This window comes from Rhinopithecus bieti, unplaced genomic scaffold (genome assembly GCF_001698545.2).
Source record: "Rhinopithecus bieti isolate Rb0 unplaced genomic scaffold, ASM169854v2 scaffold_23816, whole genome shotgun sequence".
Lineage (NCBI taxonomy): Eukaryota > Metazoa > Chordata > Mammalia > Primates > Cercopithecidae > Rhinopithecus > Rhinopithecus bieti.
The window spans coordinates 350846-367017 of NW_016811019.1; the positions used below are offsets into that span (position 1 = coordinate 350846).

A 16172-nucleotide genomic window follows, 5' to 3' on the forward strand; every position below is an offset into this window, starting at 1 on the left:
TGATAAATGGGAGGTGGAGGAAACACTCCAGCTGCCTTCGGGTGGGATAACTCTGAGACCCCCTCCTCCCTGTCTCCCACAGGTCCCCAGTGGGTGAGATTGGCCCCACTTGCCTGCTCATTTGGAGCAATCTGTGTTGACTTCCTTACTCCCTCCCTCCCCACTCCCCTCCCTAAGCTTTCTGGAACCACTGTCCAAACAGAACACTAGCTTCAGATCCTCATCCAGGTTCTGCTTGATAGGAGAGGTACACGTGGCCTCCCCACTTTCCCCTTCCCCTTTTTGAGGGCATCCAGGGGCCTCTCTGGATCCTTCTTTCCTATAACCCATTTTGTGGAGGGTTCTTGGCATCACCCAGAAGTATTTGTGTTTTAAGGCATCGTCATTCTGAAAAATGAAAAGTCTGAACATTTCTTATGGTCAGGAAGTTGATGGGTATAATTTATTTTTCCCACCTCTTCTCTTAATTATTATTACTCCACTCAAGTGAGACAAGATGACTTAATCCAGGCTGTATTTAAAATGCCCATAATCAATGCCCTCATTCTGAGCATGTATCTATGTGCTCTTAGATAATTTATGTATAATTTTAATAGATTCGTCAACAGCAGCCCTTCCTCATCTAAACAGGCTGCTTGCAGACAGATCGCTTAATTTGCTTCTCAATGTTATTTTTCATACATGGTTGCTGCACGGCCGACAGATAGTAGATGATCCCATTACGCACACATTTGACACGGCCTCTACTGTGGGGATGAGCAAACTCGAGGTCTCATGCTGTGGCAGGCAGGGTATGGCCACCTCTCACTCAGAAGGGTCCGATCCCAGAGAATGAAGCCACCAGGAAGGTGCTGAAGCCAGTCCTGGCAGCGTTTGGGTGCTGATGGGAGCCCTGGCTTCCTGGTAGAACGAACAGAAGGCTGTTGGTGCTGCACCCATCTCCCAGCCACGGCTTCACCTTGCTCCTGCCTCTCACCTGGTCACGCCTCTCACCTCCTGCCTCTCTGTGTGTGAGGGCACCTAGCAGGCAGGCTGGAGGTGTGGGGGCATTCATACTGCAGAAGCAGCCCTCTACCAGCAAGAGGCGGGAGGCAATGCATTAATACCCCGGTTTCCTCGCCTCGTCGTGAGACAATTTCAGGTGCACTCTGCACAACTCTCAGAGGGTTCCCAGCAGGACAGAGCCCCAGCTGGCCCCAGTGGTGACCCCACAGCGAAAGCATCCTCAGCTGACTTCTCTCCTGGCCTGTCTCACACCCTAGTGCTTCCTTGGATCAACTCCCAAAGAAACCACTTCTGTCAAAATCTTTTTTCAGGATCCACTTTAGGAGGAGCGCAAATGGCAAATGAAGGCATTTGCCCCTCTGAATTTCATCACGTTGATCTTTCAGGTGCCACCTTCCTCCAGGACCCCGCTTAAGCCCTGCTATGAAGTCCTCTTAGTCCCTCTGGCCCAGAAACTCTCCTCCTCTGGCCATCTTCAGTCCCGCTAGCTTAGTTAACTTAGCCTGCACCATCAGCAGCCTTGTCTGTCCCCTGTTTCTGCATGTGGGTGTGTGCTGGGGCAGGTGCCAACCCCACCACCTTCCTGCTGACTTGCACACGTGTCTCAGAGGTGACGGTGCTCACCTCAGTCCTCAGTCTGGAGTGCAGACAAGAGACATTGAGCAGGGTAAAGGATGGGTGGCCGGATAATGCCAACAGTACACTCTTTAAGGGAAAAAAAATAATAGAGAAACGCCTCCTTCCAAAGACTAATGTGAGTGCTGATGGATTACTTGCACCATTTCCGTCCGCTGGGGTAGTTGCGAGATGAGTGCATTGTGTTCCAAAGAAAAAATATTCTGTAGATGTGGTAATCTTCACCATGCAGGCTCGTGACAGAGAGAACCACATCAACTTCTAAATTTTCTCAATGGAGTGCAATGTGTGTAATGTGTAATAAAATATAAATAAGCCTTTAAGAAGCATCTATGTGTTTCTTTTTATCAACCTTTAGATGCGTTAAAGCCAAGTACAATTTTATATGAATTCTAGATGATATGTAGTATTTTTATTTGCTAGTTCATTGCTAAATGTTTCATATAAAACTGAAGAGGAAGAAAATACACAGTCCCACATATAAAAGAAGAAGCAGATGGCTAAATGTGACCGTGGGAGAGAAGCAGTGAATGGTGTAGGTTCAGAAAGGAGGCTCTCCCCTACCGTGTACGGGCCCGAGATGGAGTGGAGGGAAATTTGTGCGTGCAGTTACCTGTGTTCATTAGCTGTTTGTTTCCGCTGTGTTAAAGCAGGCCATTAGTATTCATAAGAATCTACAGGTATCTTTGTTATGGTTTTTTTGTCTTTTAAATGTACATATAAATGAGTATGTATTATTTATAGATGTATTTGGATTTAGAAACATCAAGCTTGAAAAATAATACAGCAAGGAATATTTGATTTAATGCTCACCAGGGAGGAGAGGGGACCAGGACTTCCTGCAGGAAGGAAGACTGGGTTGGGATGTTATCTGACCTTTCTGAGGGACTTTCCTGGCAGCTCTTTAGTGACAGTTACACTGTAGAAAGATCTTGGGTGAAAGAAAGGACAGTGGCTAGAGAGTTAGGAACCCTCTTGTCCCAACCCTCCTGCTGACTGGCTGTGGGACCTGAGCTTGTCACTCACCCTCTGCTGTCACTCAGCCTCTCCTGTCACTCACCCTCTCCTGCCTTTGGTGACCCTGCCTGGATTTGGACATCAATTCCTGCCAGGCCGTGGCTCCATGATGGGTACCTCCGTGCTGACTGCTGCTCGGCTGCTGGCCTCCTTTGCAGAAGAGCAGTCAGGGTGGTAAGCCGTCCCACATGTGTCTTCAGATGAATCACAGAGCCATGGTGCAATCAAGCCGCTTACCTACACACATTGGTAGAGACCAGGAAAACAGAATTAGCTTTTCATTCTATTTCCAGCTCCTAGGATCTTTCCACACTGGCCAAGAAAAGCAGAGTACTTACAGAAATTCCTGGTTAATGGCTTCTTTCTGCCTGGGTATGGAGAAACATGCCTGTCTGTAGTTTATTTTTAAATGAATAACTCATCATATTTGGGTAAAAAGTCCTGTAATCTCAAAAGCCTTTCTTTCACAATTTTTTTGTTGTTGTTCTGAGAGTGTAGAAAACAGCCTCAGATCTATTCAATAAAATAGCTTTTTTACTGAGTGAGGAAGCAATGCCTTTTAAGACCCACTTGTGTTGGGGAAGGGGTTTTCGGCCACTGGCTCTGTAGGCTTGGGCTCAAAGGAAAGGCAGAATCATGAAATAGAAGTTGTAGCAACATCTGCCCGAAGGCCTGGATTTTGGTTTACCAATCGCTGGCTGCAGGCGGGGTGGGAGCAGGGGCTCTGTGAAGGCTGAAATTCAGGGAGAGAGCTGGAGGGAGCAGAGAGTGGTCACTGACCAGTGTGAAACCAACCCAGGACTCTTGCACATGTGATCAGCCCATTGGTTCTACCACCTTCTGAGGAAGACCCCTCTTCATTCATTTGTGCCCTCCATGCCCACTTCTTTGGTAGGGTGGTGGAAGAGAAGGCTCCATCTACTGTGACTCCCAACCATCCCCAAGGCGCTGTAGGTATTTTGTTCTTCAGTGAGCAGGCATGGTCATTATAATGGTTATTGCTGCCATGTGTCTGTGCCATGGACTATGTTAAGTTTCTTTCTTATGGTAGAACATTCAAGTCTCAGAACAACCATGGATGTTTAGTGGTATCATCCCCATTGTATAGATGAGGAGCTTGAGGCAGGGAGTAGGAGTGGAGGGTGGGCAGACGTGGTCATTGCCATCAAATGGCAGAGCTGAGATTTAGACCCAGCTCCCTCAGATTATAAATCTTCCATGCTCCTGACCGCTATACAGGCTGAGCCAGCCTCTGAACTGGTGTCTCTGAGACTAGGATGGAAACCCAAAATGAAGCTCGGGTGGTGCTGCGCAGACCAGGAGCGAGGCTACAGGATTCAGACTTGGGAGAAGACCTCTGCATCTCTGTAAGGGGGCCAGCAAATCATGAAGTCTAATAGCCCATCTTGTTTTACCCTGTGAAGCCATTCTGTTCCTGTGGCTCCTCTTCAAAGCTATCAAGAGGTCATGCCCTAAAGGGGTGGGGCTTAAGAGATACCCCTTGCCCCCAGCATCAGCAGCTCCATCTGTGGACCAGACTGGCTCATTCCAGACCCTAGCAGCGAGCTAGTGCGGTGCCTGTTTCTCCTGTCCCCACGGCCGTCTCTCAGCCCCCCGACACCGACAGCTTCCGTCTGGCTAGAGGGCTCGTGGTGTTTTCTGATGTGGCTGGCTACTTGAGTGCTTGGGGTGCAGGTCACAGGCTCCCCTGAAGAATGGGGCAAACAGTCCCAAGGCTGATCACCAGGGAAGTGACAGACCTCTGACGAGAAACTGGAACAGGGAAGGCAGAAGGCAACAGGGAAGCCCTACTCTCTCTGGGCTCTGCTTGTGGCATCCAGACTTGAGGTGGCCTCTTTCCTGGGTGCGAGTTCCTGTCTGGTGGATGCTGAGGTGATGTTGCCCCCTGGACTTGGGATGGGCCTGACCAGGCCCCCGGGGCCCTCCTGGAAAACCGGCCGGGAGCCGAGTTGTCTGGCTGCATGTTGCTTTCTTCTCATTGCTCTCGCCTACTTCTTTGCCTGTTATTTTGTTTTACCCTGCCAGACTCCAGTCAAGTCTTATTTAAATGTTATAGCCTGGTCCCAGGAGTGTCAGGGAGAGTCGAGGAAAGCTGTGTCCACAGTGGAGTCAGACTTTTAAAGGGGCAGTGCCCCTGAAGGCACCAAGGCAGCGGGAGTGGAGCCTCCATAGATGTGAGTGGGCACTGTGAGTCTCCGGCGCCCCACCCACGTGGTGACCTGGAGGGTGTTGGAGAAAAGGCTACTGTGCGTTGCTCAACACCCACACCCGCCACAGTCCAACTTGGGCCGGCAGCTGGCCTGCCCGTCAGGGAATCAGGGATGTGGGCACCTGCCCTGCCTCACGGGGTTCGTGTGGCATCTAATGAGGGAGAGAAGATGCAGGAGCACTCCACGCAGCCCGCAGCACCAGGCAGAGGCGAAGCGTCCTTATGAAAAGCTGAGATTTATGGGTCTGAAGGAGAAGCAACATCTGGGAAGGAATTATTGCAATTTACAGGGAGGATGGAGGCCTGTTTATAAGAGCAAAATCTGGAAGCAATGTCTGATTTTTTTTTTAAACTGGTTTATATTCCAATCATGAACCTGTGGTGTGAACATCTTCCAGATGTTCAAAGAAAAATTGTGGAAAATGAGTTGAACTGTGGAGGCAATTTCCTTTTTTGAACAGAGCCTTACTCTTTACTGAGCATCTACTACATGCCAGGTGGGTCCTCCCTGCGGACATCTTCAGTGCTGCTGTGGGTGAGTCAGGCTTCAGTAGGTCCAGGCTTCTTTCTCTTCATCTTGTGGAAATGCAAGGGTCATCCCAGTCCTGCTTCCAGTGATGGGCGAATCTATATTAGCTGGTAGAGTGAGGGTGGGGGGATATTTGCCAGCACTGAGTGGCAGGACTGAGTTGGGTGAGTTCCAGTTCATTTCATTTTGGGGGGATCTGCTGTGTATCAAAATTTAAAAAAAAAAAAAAAAAAAAAAAGGTTTTAAGAGGATTTTGGTTCGTAACTTTTTTTTCCTGAAACCTTTCATGCTGGCTGTCTGATAGAGTCATGTCATGGCATAACTTAGGATCCAGTCCAACTATGAACACCTCATTTTCTCTATCTTCCCATTCTCCTTGCCCCAAACCATCCAAGGGAACTAGGAGATGGGCCCCTTTGGTGCTGTGCTGGCCCAACAGGGAGCCTCTTTGGGTGGCACGTGTGTCCTTATTGTGATAGTCTCCAGTGTCTTGCCTGGAAAGTTTCTGTACTCCAGAGAGTGCAGGAAGAAGCCTCCAGGGAGGAGTTTTCAGGAGGAGAAGGGTGACAGCAGGTGGAGGCCCAGGAACAAAAGCCCAGATGGGAGGCACAAAATCCAGGCTTCCTGTTCAGGCCCCCTCTTTGACTTGCTATGTGACTTTGGACAACCTTTATTTCGCCATGAGCCTCTGTTCCCTCATCTGTAAAATGAGGATTACAAAAGTAATCAACTCATAAATTTGTTGGAACAGGTAAATGAGAAAATAAGAATGGGCTAGGCTTTGTAAACTTTGAGCCTTATGAAAACATTGTTACCTCTCAGTCGGTCAGACTGACTTCTGCAGACACTGTCTTTCTTTGAATACATGCCTACAAAAAGCATGCCAGGAGATGCATCCCTACCAGCTGAAAATAAGTAATGGATCTCATCAGTGGCCAATTGTGGCTCCTTAATGGAATAGGCAATCTCCGCGTTGTGCTGGGTGGACTCTCATGACTTACTCCATCTTTGCATCTTCACTCTCCCCTTTAAAATGCAGTGCCTCCCAGACCCCGGCTCATGAACTGTCATGAACCTGATGGATAAACCTTCTGAGAGTGTTTATTTTTGTGTTGGCAAGAAGCCTGCAGGCTTTGGTGAACCCACAGTTGATATTGTAATGGATGGATGGCCTGTTTTTCTCTCGTCTTAAAAGTAAAAGAATATGAATGAGCGTTCCCCTTGCAGGACACATTGGGAGCAGGCATTCCTGCCCAGGGTCAGAGGTGCCGCGGAGTCCCATACCTGGGCTGACAGGAGGTTGGGTTGGGAGCCGGTTTCCTCCCTACAGTTTACAGCCTCCGGTTGCTTTGCTTTTCTTTTCCAAGGAAGAAAGACTCTTTGTTGCCCAGTTTGCTGAGGGGTGCTGAACTTCTGGGTTCTGGACCCATAATTGGAGAGTGTGGTTAAGACCCTGGCGGGGCTGCTTTCTGATCCTGTGTCAAACTGGAGGCTCCTAATTGGTTTCTCCTCTCTTAAGGCAGTTTCTCTCCCCAAAAACATGATGTATTTTATAAAGAACTAAAAAATCCTGGGGCCCTTGTTCATAATTCTCTTGACCATCAGTTTGGTTCATGTTGGGAACTTTCTTTATTTATAGACTTAGAGGTAAAATGGATCTCAAAATTTTTCTCTAGTTTCATTTTGAAGGTCTCCCAGCATTTAACCCAAATAGCCCATTCAAGGGTCTTGCTTTCATATTGGTCTTAATGCCTTGTCAAAGTCAATTAGCATCTCCTAAGTACCTTGGGAAGCTGAAAGTCCTAAGACCCCTTTCACAAGCGGTGACTGACCAACTACTGTATTTTTAAAAATAAATTAGAGCCCTCTGTCCTTTAGCTTTTACGATTTGTTTTCCTTAAGACTGTAAGCTGCCCTTTGATGAAATTAGTGGAAGGGAAAAGGTCAATTTGGGCAAAGTGTCACAAATTAAGCCCTGAAGCAGTCTCTTTATCCACCTGGAGATAGAAAACCATCCCTACTTCCCTGTGATTTCCTGGGTTCATTCCTGGGATTCATTTTCCCAGGCCATGATCTTTGGAAACATAAGATTTTACAGTGTTAACTTGGGAACAAAATTATTACTAAAAATTGGTTTCTAGCAATTTCTTTTGAAATCACTTTTAAATACCATGTATCTCATTAGAGTGGGACGTGCTTAGGTGCCTGGATATAGCTTATAGGCTCCCAGGAAGGACAATAATGAGTCAAGGATCGATTATACACCACCACGCGACGGGATACACCACCACGCGATGGGTGCTGTGGACCAGATTCCAAAAGATACTGTCTGTTAAGCCCAGGGTCTAACTGCAAGGTGTGGAGGTTTGGTGGATGGGAAAAGAACAAGAAAAGAAAGATGTAAAAAAATAAATAAAATCACTAAGGCATAAACTGATGCCAAATGTGAACCGAGAACAGTTAGAAACCCTTTCAAGGGAAGAGTTTCTGGTTGGGGTGGGCAAAGATGTCGGGAAGCAGGTGCTACTTGCCCTGGACTTGAGCAGGTGATGGCACTACTGAGATAGTGATGCTGAGAAGGAGGAAGAGGAGGAGGATGTCATGAGTTCTCTAGTTTTAGCACTTTGGGAGGCCGAGGCAGGCGGATCACAAAGTCTGAAGATCAAGACCATCCTGACCAACATGATGAAACTCTGTCTCTACTAAAAATACACAAATTAGCCAGGCATGGCAGTGCGTGCCTGTAGTCCCAGCTACTTGGGAGGTTGAAGCAGGAGAACTGCTTGAACCTGTGAGGTGGAGGCTGCAGTGGACCGAGATCACACCACTGCACTCCAGCCTGGGCAACAGAGTGAGACTCCATCTCAAAAACAAAACAAAACAAAAAAAACATTATGTGTCTTGGGGCCGCTCTTCTCAAGTAGTGTCTTTGTGGTATTCTCTGTATTTCCTCAATTTGGATGTTGGCCTGAAAAGAATGGGAAACAGAGGTTCCTAGGAGTTAAAGAACTTATCTGCTGTCACAAAACTAAGTGTCAGTGTTAGAATTCTAATTCAGATGTGTCTGATTCCAGGTTCTTGCTTTTAACCCTCTTTGTGAATGTCTCCATTGGGGTCTTGAAATAGACATATTCAAATGTGTGATTTGAAGAGAGTTAAGTAAAATGACTATCCACAAAGGTGAATAGGCACAGTATAGAGAAACCATCATAGCGCAGTGCCCCTGGGCTGATGATGGGATGGGGGGAATTACTGCCTTTGGGCGTAATGGTCAGGGGAGGGAGCTATTACAGGAATCCAGAGAGAGAGCCTTGTGGAGCTCCTTGTTCCCCAACTACAGCCATGACCTGCAGGTGAGGGACAGCCTGCTCATGAAGACACAGAGAGGGAGGGGAGCAGGGGAACCAACAGCCAACCCCAACCCTGTCCCCAGTCTCCTGCTAGTGTCTGCATTGCCTGAACCTAACCAGAAGTCAGAGGGTCCAAAACCTGAGGGATGCTCTCCATACAGGTCAGGTGAGCCTCCCAGGTCTTGCCTGGGAGAGGTGGGGAAGAACAGGGTGGGGAAGATGAAAGGCAGGCTGAGAGGGGCCAACACAAGACACCCAGTGCAGTCTATAATAGCCAATGGGTCATTCACTTCCAGACCTTTTCATCAGCACATGAGGAAAAGTCCCAGAGAACTCAGCTGTGCATGTGGTTTGTTTTTGTTCAGAACTGTTTCACTAGCTTCCCCTAGAGGTAGGGACCATAGAGAAGGAAGGGCAAGGCCACTGTCATCAGGACAGGCATAAACAGCCTGTGCTTCCTTCCCACCACTGTCCCTCTAGGCTGCAGTCTAGCCTATAGCATATTCATTTGGCACAGCCTGGAAAGGAAGTGCATTAACCTGACATGAACTCTGAGGGTTTTGGCTCAAGAAATTGGGAGCCCCTTCTAAAGATGGCGACTGGGATCTTTGGGCTCACAGTGGCCTACAGGGCCCTACACAATCAGGATGCTCACCGCTCTGGCCTCACCTCTTATCAGAACCTCCCTCCGCCAGCCACAATGGCTTCCTTGGTGGTCCTGGAACATACCAGCCATGTTCGCGCTGACTCTTCCCTCTGCTTGGAACAGTTAGGGCCAGATGCCCACACGACCTACTCCTCATCTTGAAGTGTGTGCTCAAATGTCCTCCACTCACGAGACTGACCCTGCCCACCCTATTTAAACTGCACCACAGGCCCACCCACAACATGCACCCTACCCTGCTCCATTTCTTCTCTGATAAATTGCACATACTACCTTCCAAAATATGATACAATTTTCACTACTTTTTAAGTGTATTGTATATTCTTTGTTTCCATCCTCTAGAATATGAGCTCCCTGAGGGGAGGAATATTTTTCTCTTTTGTTCGCTCATGTATTCCCAGTGCCTTGAACATATTGCCTGACACATAGAGGGAATCAATATTTATTGAATGAATGAATGAATGAATGAGATTCTCAAGCACCTAAAAATGGTTTGACCCCTATCTCCTAGACCTCTCTCTTCACCAGCACTTGTCTGCCAAGGATCTTTCCCAGAACGACATCGATCACCAGTATTGCCAATACCTTATGGTCAAAGTGATCGATTTCTCCTTGTGCTTCACGTGGGCTTGGTGGAGGAAATGTACTTGTCACTTTGGTTCTGTGTCAGAATTAAATGGCGACCTTGGCTTATTTTGCTTCCCCGCAGAGGTTATTTCTCAGTTGTAAAGAGAACATTCCATCCTTGGGAAAATAATATTTTGCCACCTTCAGCTTTAAAATGGCTGTTTGATATGGCTCACGTGCGTCTCTATCAGCGGCCGCTGGAAAAGCTTAGGTTGAGAGGATCTGAGAAAGACTCGTCACATTGTCAGAGGGAAGCTGGCCATAAGGCAGAATGAGTTTACAATAACTTATTTACCTGTCCAAATCCTTTATATCACATTAAAGCTTTCCCCTGCTACCCGGGACTCTGGAGTGCTAAGAGGAAAAAGGAAAATCAATTGATAATGATATATTCGGTTTAAAAAAATATATTGATTCCCAGGTAATGACAGTTGTGCATTTTGCAGTGGGAGATGCCGTTTCCCGTCGTGAAGATGGCTTTCTCATAGATTCCATTTAAAAGAAGGAACCAGGAGTAGCTCTGCCTCCCCGTCATAGATAGCCTCTTTGTCCCAGGTATTAAATCTATAATTTAAAAAAAAAAAAAAATTTCTCCCCAGGAAACCTATTCTTTGCCTCCTCAAGGTCTTCTTGCCCATTGTGTGAAAACAGTAATGATTTGTTTTTGTAATTCTACAGTTTGTGTCCTTCTCAGTATTAGATTAAAGACTTAAATTTTTTCTTTTTCCCCATTGCTGGAGTTTCTTAGTTTGGATTAGATGGAAGACAATACCATTGTTCTCTCTCTTATTCAGTGTCAGTGGCTCAATGGTGGGGATTAGGGCTGTGTGTATTCGGAGGATGGGCAAGGGATGCCTCATGTCTGCCACTAGGAGTAATCTGCTACCCACGTAGCTGGCCGTTTGTGCACAGCTCGTGTGAGATAATCCACAGTATGCAACTCAGCATCGGGGACATCTGAGGCGGAGACTAGCATCCAGTTAGTGTGGGGACACCATCCACCTGGGATGGTGGAATTCAAAAGAGATCTTTTTGCAAAAAAAAAAAAAAAAAAGAAACAAAGAAAAGAAAAAAGAAAGATAGGAGAAAGAAAGAAAGAAAGAAAGAAAGAAAGAGAAAAAATTAGACCTTTTCCCCACCCCTACCCCACTCTTTTTTCCTCTCTTTCTAGACTATCTGGATTCCTGGTGATGCTCACGCTTTGCTAAGTGTTGGCGGCCATCGAGGTTTTTGCATCCTGGGGACGAATCCTGAGCTTGCCAGAGACGGGCGGCGCAAGGTAGGTCTCTACTTGGCTCACTGGAAATAAAGTCATCAGGCCTGAGCGTAGCCAGCTCTCTCCTCTCACACTAAATGTATGGGGGAAGGGGAGAAAGCGCAGTAGGTCCTTTCGCCGTCTTCCTCAGGGCAGTTTTTACCACAGGCGTGTGATCAACCGGTACTGGGGTTTAGCTAAGCCATGTTAAGCCTCAATCCTTCTAGAATCAACCAAAGAGAATATCTATGACTTTTTTTTTTTTTTTTTGGAGGCACAGTCTCACTGTGCCGCCCAGGCTGGAGCACAGTGGTGCAGTCTTAGCTCATTGCAATCTCTGCCTCCAGGTTCAAGCGATCCTTTCACTTCAGCCTCCCAAGTAGCTGGGACTACAGGCATGTGGTATCATGACTGGCTATCACGTGTGCTATCACGACATGGTTTCGCCATGTTGGCCAGGCTGGTCTTGAACTCCTGGCCTCAGGTGATCCACCCACCTCGGCCTCCCAGAGTGCTGGGATAGCAGGCGTGAGCCACCGCGCCGCATCAAAGAATCTCTGTGACACTTTCTTGCTTACCTGGGCCTTGGCTTTCCCCAGGAGGTTAGATCTGAGGATGGCCAGCAGCTAGGTGACCTTTAACCTCCTTAAAAACTGTAATTAAGTTTTATAATTAAGTTTTATTATTAAAATGTATTATTAAATATGAAAATATTATTTATTCATTGTAAAGGGATTTTAAAGGATAGTGGCTAAAAGTATATAAATGACTTATAATCCCGTTCCCCAGAGATAACCATTTTAGTATTTCTTTCCTGGCTTTTTCTTATGCACATATGTAAACAGTGCACACAGGCACACACGTGCACACAGGATCTGACTGTGGGTACTGTGTGGGGGCACGTTATTTAGATTCAACAATGTGTCAAGCCATTTTGTATGTCAGTAAATAGAAATCTGTATCACCATTTTTACAGACTGTCTATTCTGTGGATGTAATAGCATACATGATTCACTTAATGCCCTATTGATGGACATTTAACATATTTTAAATATTTCACTATTACAAATAACAGCACAACAAACATTGTTGCATATGTATCTACATAGTCATGTGATGACTTCCTTGCGTTAAATTTTTAGAGTCCTGGCCTAAACTTTTGATTCCAGGTTCTCCAAGCAGGATCAGGCAGCCAGAAGTGTGGGGGAACTTGGCCTGCCTTGGGAGGGCACAATCTTGTGAACAGAATCTCCCGTCTGGGATCTGCTTTAGCTCCCATCGGCAGGCCAGGAATGTGCCTGCAGAGACAAGGAGGCCTGGAGCTAGAGTTGACAACATTCGCCACATTTCATGCTACTGAAGGGACAGGAACTGGGCCTGGAATGAAGCAGGCTGGAGGGCAGAGGAGTGGGCTCTCGGATCCAGGACAGTAGAGGCCCAGCTGGCCCAGCCTCATATGTCCTTGTGCGACTTGAGCCTTTAGAGGTACAGGCTGCGTCTGCATAACACACGGGGCCTAGTGCTGGGTGAGCATAGGTCATAGCAGCCTACCCTCATGCCCTCTGACCGGTAGCCTCCTGGCCTCTGCCTGAGTCCAAACTCCAGCTTCCATCTGCAGCAGGGGCAGAGTGTCAGACAAACAAGACTCCTGCCACATCCAGATTCTCTGCTGGTCAGAGAGCTTTCTCTTTGGACTCAGAGACTGTGAGGTTGGGGATGGCTGTCCCCAGCCAGAAGCCTTGCACAGAGAGGAGAAAATATGGCTTTGGAATCTCAGGCTAGGGGTAGCCTTGGTTGTCAGCAGGAAGTGGGAGAGAAGGCTGTGGACTGGGCCAGGATCAGCACTGAAATGGAAGGTTCCCCACCCTGTGACCCCACAGTGCATCCAGCCTGCAGCCTCCCAGCAGCCCAGTAGGGGCAGCCAGAGGAGAGGTGGGTTCCTGACCTAAGAAGCTGGTGGGCTGTTGGCACACGCCCACGGCACCACTGGCGGGGGATGGCTGTCCTTGCTAGCGATATCCCCAGCACTGGGGAATCCTTTGCCTCCAGGCCTCCTGTTGGGTCAGAGAAGGGGAATTGGAAAACAAGGCAGCGAAATGTTGGTTTGGCAGCCAGGGCATCCCCGCTTCTACACGGGGCAAAGAAAAGATTGAGAACATGTTCTTCACAGAAGCCAGCTCTCCTTGTATGCACCTGTGAGTTTGGCAAGAAGGAAGGGAACAGAGACACCCCAGGACAGTGCGTTTTGGTTTCTTAAATGTTGACCCTTAGTCTGGGGTCTAATCTTCCCTGCTGCTGATGCAGGGTGGCACATGGCTCTTGTTCTCTTGTTCATCCTGAACTCTGGTAATCATGTACTTTAGGATGGGGAGGGACCTTGAGGGTGGTTTCACCAGGCATAGCTGGTAAGATGCACCCTATGTGGGCCTCTATCTCTGCGCCCCCAGACCAGGGTCCCCATGGTGAACTCAAGTCTGTCTTCCCTAGCACTTGGCCAGTTCCTGGAGGATGGGAATTGTACCTGATCTGTCTCTGTGTTCCTCCCGCTCCGCCACTCATACCAGCACCTGCCTAGCTCTCAGTAAACAAATCACCATGTGCAGCCAGGACTGTGCCTGGGAGTGCCTGCAACACGACACGCGGCCTGGTGCTGGCTGTGCGCTCCCCTCACATGCAGGAGTCCCATTGATTTCCAAGATGATAGGAAGGTTCCAAGGCCCCTAGGTGGTTCTGTGACCCCTGGGGATCAGTGGAAGCAGCTATCAGTTTGCTGTGGAAACTGGGCCAGCTCACAGGGCCCTGTGTAACCTGCTACGAAACGCCAGTTCAACAGCCAAGCGTGGAGGGCGGCGCTCTGCTTTTCTGTGGTTTGGTGGAAAGAAGACCATACTGGAACCAGCTAGCAGGAGTGAAATCTGATACCTGCACTGCAGGGAAGAGGGGTGGGGGGAGTTGAGCTGAGGACTCAGTTTGCGCAGAGCCCAAGGCTGAGCCAAGAATGGCATTAGCAGACACCTCGGGCTCTGGAAGTGGTGAAGGGCAGTGCTGATCGCCACTGGTGCTGGAGCCACCCTGGGCAGCATCTGCTGCCTCCATCATTGAGACCCTCTCAGTCTGTCCAGGCCATTTGTCCCCCTGTCCTCAGCAAACGAGATGACCTAGATGCCACCTGCGCCTTCGGAGGGGGTTGCAAATGTCTCCGGAGCTAATGGCAGTTAGAGAACACCGTGTGCTGTGCCCTGGGCTTCCACACCCCCCACCTTCACTTCCCCCAGTCCATCCTGCGGGCATCCTCTCTGATCGCACTCCCTTGCCCTCTGCCTGTCTTCCCTCCCTCCTGCCGTGGACAGCCTTGCTCTCCCCTTGTCCACTCCCCTCTTGGCCTCCGTGGTGTCCACCTCAAGGAGGGACCTGCAGGCAGACATCTCAGTGTTTCTGGCCGACACAGACACTCTGCCCTTGTCTTCTGACTGTATCTGCTTTTCCTGGCCTGCTCTGGGGACCTCTGCAGCCCCTTCTTCAAATAGGTATCTGGGCGCTCACACCCCTGAGAAGGCCGTGTGACCACACCCACTAGCTGGGGCCCAGATCCCTCAACAGAAACTTAGCCGAGCCCTCAGCCCTATGCAGGCATTTGGGATTCTGGTCCGTTCCCTGCCTGGTACCCTGCAGCTGTTCCGCACCTTTCCATCCACAGGGCTGCAGACCTCCAGCCTGTGCTGTCCACTTCGGTGTCAGCAAGTGGCCTCTTCTCCTGCTTCCTGTCCATCTTGCTCATGTGAGCTGCCGTCCTCCAGCTCCACTACCTCCTCCCGCCAGGAAGGGGAGGTATTGGTGCCACAAGGCTTTCCTCAGCTCCCTGTATCCCCAGCCCTCCCTCCCCTCCCTCTGCTTCAGCTATTCCCAGGCTTGACTCCCAGATGGCACCTCTGTCCTAAGGTCCGGATCACTTCAGCAGCCTGTGCATAGCAGATCCCTGCTGTCTGATTCACATATCAGACTCCGCCTGTCCAAGACAAAGCTGCTTCCTTGCTCTCCAAGGAAGCCTTGTACTTGGACTGTGTCAGCCCTCCTCCCTCCCTTAGCCATGCATCTCCATCTCCTTTGCCTTAGGCTGCTCACCTTCCTTCCTGGACCCTGAGCTTACTGAGGATAGGAACCATCCTCTTTTCTCTATAAGCCCAGCACAGGGCCCTGTTCATGCATACCTCTTGGGATCAGATAATTTTATTCAGTTCAGAGATTACAGAACCACAGACAGCATGTCCTCACAGGCAGCATGGTGGCAGGGAACCTGGGATTGGAGGCAAGCTCTGGATTCTAGTCCCAAATCTACCACTCACTCTGGGAAAGCGCTATAAAGCCTTCTGAGCCTCAGTATCCTCAGCTGTGAAATGGGAATAACCCCAGCCTTCCCACCTCTCAGGACCTTGAACGGTGGCAAGGGAGGAACGGTGCCACCAGGGCCAGCAGTTCTCAGCCCTTGGTGCACATTGGAATTGCCCAGAGAGCTTTAAGAACTACAGATGGGCCAGGCGCGATGGCTCATGCCGGTAATCCCAGCACTTTGGGAGGCTGAGGCGGGCAGATCACTTGAGGCCAGGAGTTTGGGACCAGCCTGGCCAACATAGTGAAACCCTGTCTCTACTAAAAATACAAAAATTAGCCGGGCATAGTGGCACATGCCTGTAGTCCCAGCTACTCAGGAGGCTGAGGTAGGAGAATCGCTTGAAACTGGGAGGCGGAGGTTGCAGTGAGCCAAGATCGCGCCACTGCACCACTCCAGCCTAGGTGACAGAGGGAGACTCTGTCTCAAAAAAAAAAAAAAAAAAAAAAGGTACAGATGCCTGGCTCCTTCC

General features: G+C 49.0%; 1 protein-coding gene across 4 annotated transcripts in view; it reads left to right on the forward strand.

Moving 5' to 3' along the window:
• KLHL29 (kelch like family member 29) overlaps window positions 1-16172 on the forward strand; it is a 318957-nt gene that overhangs the window by 75686 nt on the left and 227099 nt on the right. For all 4 annotated transcript variants that reach the window (XM_017893334.1, XM_017893336.1, XM_017893335.1 and 1 more), the window contains exon 2: window positions 11230-11337. The gene's annotated coding sequence lies outside the window, so the exon portion shown is untranslated. The remainder of the gene's footprint in view (window positions 1-11229; window positions 11338-16172) is intronic.